The 5,808-nt window shown below is 46.1% G+C and overlaps 1 long non-coding RNA gene across 1 annotated transcript; it reads right to left on the reverse strand.

Moving 5' to 3' along the window:
- Positions 1-283: 283 nt before the first annotated feature.
- LOC144173850 (uncharacterized) lies at positions 284-1,910 on the reverse strand. Its single transcript, XR_013323394.1, has 2 exons — positions 1,560-1,910; positions 284-607 (listed from the first exon to the last, which is right to left on the reverse strand). It is a non-coding gene; the product is annotated as an uncharacterized LOC144173850 (long non-coding RNA).
- Between the last annotated feature and the right edge of the window lie 3,898 nt (positions 1,911-5,808).

Below are 5,808 nucleotides of genomic sequence, written 5' to 3' on the forward strand. Positions count from 1 at the left end.
TCTAGTAAACGCGACGTTGCCCAGCCTCTGCGTGCTCCTGAATGCTTGCTGGTAGCTCATAGGTGACCCTTCAGGTGCCATGCCAGTCCTTGTTTCTGTCACTGGCGGCAAGGGGGGGCGGGGGGGGGGGGTACGAGCGGGAAGCCAGAACAACTGGGGCAAAAAACTCGTTCCCAAGGCTACAAAGTTTTCTCCCAAGCGCCTGCACGGCACTTTGTTGCTGCTCGCATTGCTCCTGTACTCGATGTGCATCGCACAGACGCATTGGCGAGGGTAGGGAGGGGCCATTTTATCGCGGGCTTCTCCAGTCAATGTTTTGGACACTCGCTGGCTTGATGCCCTGCTGTCTCGGACGTCCCCACTGTTGTGGCAGCTCAGTGCACGCAAGCTTTGGTGGCGCCTCTTAAAACCTTCGGCTTGCAAGAGGGCGAGTAGGTGCACAGCAGCCAGGATGTGACTCCATGCTCCACTGCAACCCGCCGGGCACTCGCACGATGCCTCCCCAATCGCCCCACTGTCCGTCTCAAAGGTGAGGCACACAACTTAGGGCCGGCCACTTTTCTTCTGGGAGCGAAAGCAGCTGCTGAGCACATGGATGAGGCCCAACCTGCAAGAACAGAGAGAGTATCAGTAAATAACACTCAGTGAAGAACAGGACTAGTCCACTACAGTTTATGGTAAAGGGACAGAGCAGAAAGAAGTGGCCGCAAGGAAAAGACCCAAAATGACCAGATTTTGTGTCTTCCTTAACACTGTTGCAAGGGCAATAATCTACACCTCAAACAGCAATGATGTCAAAATTGTTTGTCAAGTTCGAGCGTGCAAGTATCTCTGCATGCTTTGTTAATGCATTTTTCAAGAGAAGGAAGTTTAACATTTAAAAACCTCAGCGTGGGTAATGATACCAGTACCCGCATAATCGTCTTCGTCATAACTTAAGCAAGCAATAATATGAGTATCTGGAACTCACTTCCAGGACCTTTCGAGATAAACAGGTAAACATTCGGGCTATACCTATGACCCATCGAATTAAAAAAAATCTTCTAGTTCAGTGAGTTCGAGCTAACGAGGTTTTACTGTATTATCTATTCGTGCACACCAAAAACATGCGCTTTAGAAACAAACACAACCACCCCACCGCCAAAAAAAGGAGAAGAAAGACACGCAAACAGATTTTTGCGCAGAACATGCGCAATAAATAATGAAAACACAAAAAAGAAAATTCAAGGCGTATGTGCGCTTTTGTAGTTGACTTCGCCGCAAAGCACGATTGCTTTGCGGCAAACGCGCGGGCGGACGACCGTCACGGAAAACGGCCGCAACCTTTCCGTAAACATCTTCGCCAAAAATCATCCCGTAAATTCGATGTACAGCATTTGAAAATACCTAATCCACCCACTAGCGGTATGGTCTGGCGATTGTCGCTTTCCTCTTTCAGAGTTACTGCAACAGGGTCGCCGCTACTCATTTGCATGGTAAACAACGGTGAACAAAGTGCTATACAAATGCTCATACCGGTTAACTCGCGTCAAGTAAAAAACAAAGAAGGATTTACTTACTGCGAGTCGCACGTGTTTGTCCGCACCGATGAAGGCGAGCAATGCGCCTCGGTGGCTAGGCGGCATGCCCTGCTCCGCTGCCGCTCGGATGGGTCTTTGGTGCGGCACCCCGAGTGGTATGAATCTTCGGACACAGTCGGCAGCGCAGACAAGTCCTTCGTCCACAATCCGCGGTCGGGAGCCGGAAAACGCCGTCCAGTTTGAGCCATACCGCGTTACCGTCACCTGCTCTTCCACAGTAAACAATACGAGACTTCCCGATCGGCGCCCGTACCAATATGGCCGACAGTCTCGTTTACATCAATGTTGCTAGATCACCAAGCAATTTCGCATAGGGTCTATTGACCTTAATTTGTTACATATATGTTTAACGTGGCTTTGCCATGTTAAACACTGATCAAAATACATACCTAAATACTTTACAGTTGTTTCAAGTGGTAAAGGCGGGCAATGGCAGGGGTTACAGTCAGAAGAATGCAATAAAATCCTGCTACTTAATGTTAAAACTTTATGTGGATTCCTAAAGCAGATAAGCTTTGTTTTCTGCTTATTTACAAAAATACAGTTTTCCTGAAACCAATCAAATAGTGTCAGAATATCGCTTTGTAGACATTCAAACCCTTCATCAACGTTGGGAACATCTATAATAATTGCAGTGTCATCCGCATACTGAAAAATGTTTGAATTTAATGGTAGAAGGCCGAGGTCTGTAACATATATGTTGAACAGCAATGGCCCTAATGTACTGCCCTGAGGTACTCCATATTTTAGTGGCTCGAAACTGCTATACGTTTCTCCTAGTCTAACACACTGAAATCTCTCAGTGAAATAGCTTGAAAAGAATTTTGAAAAATGCCCCCTAAAGCCTAGATATTGCAACTTCTTCAGCATAATATTGTGATCTATGGTATCGAAAGCCTTTGTTAAATCTAACATTAAAGCCAGAACTACTCGGTTGTTTTCTATCGAACTATTGATGCAATCGGATAGCTGTTCTAACAAGGACGTTGTATTTTTGTTTGGTGTAAAGCCGAATTGAGCATTGTTATTTAGTGAAAACCGATCGCAGAATGAAAGTAGCGCAGATGCTACGTACTTTTCCATTATGTGTGCAAGCGCTGAGAGGATGGAAATTGGTCTATAATTTCCGCAGTCACTCTTTTTTCCGTGTTTGTAGATTGGCCTAACAACGGATATCTTCATTTCTTTGGGTATATCTCCAGTGTGGAATATTCCATTTAATATTTTTAATAGTACTTCTTTAAGCACCATAAAGTTACTGCGCAAGTCTCGATTACGGATCCTGTCGAAACCCGGTGGCTTCCATCCCCTCAAGCCCTTGATAATATTCGACAATTCGACCTCGCCTATATCTGGAAGGAAAGCCGTGTTCGCGCATGTGCGTTTAGGCTTATTTTCAGTTGGCTTATCGCAATTTCCTTGTCTTAGGTTTTCCGCCGCATGCAAGAACGTGTCATTGAACATATCACACATTACTTTCTCGTCTACCATGGGGAAGTTCTTTTTTATCGTGTCTTCAACGCATGCGTGTTTACATCTGCCCATTAGGTCATTCACCAAGTTCCACGTGTTCTTTACGTCATTTTTATTTAACGAGAACTGTTGCGATAAGTACCTTCTTTTCGCAAGCCGCAATTTTGCCGTCACCAAGTTTCTTAGTGAACAGTATTCTGCTCTTTTTGTAGCATCTTGAGGTTCTTTCTTGCTTTTCTGCCAGGCCTTGTCCTTCAAGTAGCACAATTCTATTATATCTGGCGTGATCCATTTGTTGTCAGGCTTTCTCTGCCTTATCTTCACCATTTTAGGGGAATCATCATATATTCTGCTGAGTGTTTCAATAAATCTACTGTACATAGTTAAGTGATCGAGTGGTAAAAGTGCACTCCAGTTTGTATTTCTAATTTTTGCGTCGACTCTTGCATTATCGATAACCGGTCTTGTAAACGGTGTTTTTTCTTTGTTAATTAGTTTTTCTGACATGACTGCTAACACGACAAAATAATGGTCAGCTAATTTGGATTTAATGACTCCTGATGTGTATCGCTGGTAGATATGAATTAGATATGGTAGATATGAATATGGTAGATATGGTAGATATGAATCGCTGGAAGATATGAATTTTGATGAACAGATATGAATTACAGCAGTGACATTGTGTGGTGGAGCTCTACTTTCCCTAGAGAAGTCCACATTACGACCGAAGAATGGAGCCGTGGTTACGAAAGGAAGCGGCATGACGCACGAAATGCCTACACTAAGCGCAGTTGTAGGCATTTCGCAGTTGTAGGCACCTGCGAACACGGATATTAACACATGCGCACCCGCACCTTTCCCACAGCAGAGTCGTTCAGTACAAAAGCCAAATAATGCTTCCGAAGAAGCTGTGAAGGCGCACGCAGGTTGAGGTACAGCGGCAGAGTAGCAGAGAGCGATAACGTTGTTGCGCGCATTGTTAGCCGGGAGACTAGCGACATCTATCGGCAAGCAGCCGAAAGAGAAAGCGCTCGCCGACAGGTGAGTAATAAGTGGCCGATACCAAAACACGGCAGCTGGCAATCAAGTGACCTGTGCCGACGGCTTCACTGGTGTCTTGGGACAGGCAGGCTATACGAGGCTGCGCGAAACAATTGTTAACGTCGAGGCAATGCCTTTGAGCTCGCTGGTACGGCCTCATGCTTGCGCGGCTGTGCCTAAGGCACACATGGTGACACACATGGTGACACACGTGGTTGCTGGCATGCGGAGCACACCAGTGAATACAACCTGTAGAGCGTTAATAGTGTTGTGGTTGCTCTGAAGGGGAAAAAGTGCGTGAGAGGTTACGAAGTTATTCTTGAATGAATGATAAAAGTACGAATGACATTGACTGGTCATTATCAACAACGGGTGGTCGAACCGTTTCGTCGTCATCCGGTAACCATTATTTCTAAATTCGGTTCAGTTGCGCTTGGGCTTCAGCGGCTCAAAATTGAGATCGGGTTAGGGTTCAATTCACGCAAAAGACCGGTTCAATTCGGATTTTCGCTTCGGTCCGGCTCCGGTTCGACAGCTTACTTCCTAAGTAATTAGCTGAATGAAACTTGGCAGAAATAGACTTTTATTCTAGCGGACAAATGTGGGCCTGTCCGTTTTCCACATGAAGCGAAACACATCCACCCAAACCGCTCGACCAGCGAGAACAGCAGTCAGGTAGCATCGGGCCGCGAGAAGTCCACGTTGAAATCTCCGACCAGCAAAACAGGGCTGTGTAGCAGGTGAGCGCTTGAAGCATGGCTGCACGTGCGCCGCCTCCCCTCCCTTCCCCCCGTGCACGAGTAAAGGGCAGTGTTGCCATCGCTGGGCGTCAGACATCCGCTAAAAAGCGATGAGAAATCCGCCAGATTCCGCTAGATTGTAAAACATATCCGGTAAATTCCCGCTAGAGCCGATTTTATTAAAAAAACAGTGCAATTTCGTATGACAAATACCTTTATCATTCTTAAAAGCTCCCCAAAAGTACGAGAGCTGAAATAACTTATAAAAGAGTCTCACCAAAGAGTCTAAACTAGAGCACTGTAGGCTTCAGTGCTGCGGTGATCGTCATTGGTCAACGTCATCACAGATGAGGCTAAAAGTTATAAATGTTCGCACTGATGAAAAAAAAAGAACTCACAGTTCAACGAAAAACACATCGAGGTCTTCGTCGCCGCTGTCGTCGTCTGACACCATCTCCACAGGACCGCTGGTACTTATTGAGGGACGAGAAAGGTGACTTGGTTGCACACACGTTGCAGATGTCCCGATTGCACTAACAGCTGCCGCGGGAAGTTCGAAATGAGAACAACTTTTCTGGTGTCACTTCAGTCCTGCTCTTAAGACAAGGATGGCGTTTGTTGTTTCACTAAATGTCATCTCTACTTCGTCATTTGAATACGGCAGCACGAGCATCGACATGGCAAATCCGGCAAGCTCGGCGAACGGGTTTTCGCCGTAGGCGTCTTTATAGGACTGAACTTCACACCAGAACGACTGCGTGGACGATATTTGCTTCCAGTCCAGGAGGGTGATTTTGCTCCACTGGTTTTGAATTTTTTCGATTGCCTCAGATCCGTTTTGAAACCTCACGGATTTGTTCGCCTGAGATACGCGGAGCAAGTGAACAGGAGGAGCTCACCCTCCCACCCTCTGAAGTTAAGCAATTGCTGCCTTTTTAGAGGACACGGAAATAGTTTCTTGCAGGGCGATTTTG

This window comes from Haemaphysalis longicornis, unplaced genomic scaffold (assembly GCF_048455015.1).
Source record: "Haemaphysalis longicornis isolate Haplotype H1 unplaced genomic scaffold, Haemaphysalis longicornis Haplotype H1 scaffold_1, whole genome shotgun sequence".
Lineage (NCBI taxonomy): Eukaryota > Metazoa > Arthropoda > Arachnida > Ixodida > Ixodidae > Haemaphysalis > Haemaphysalis longicornis.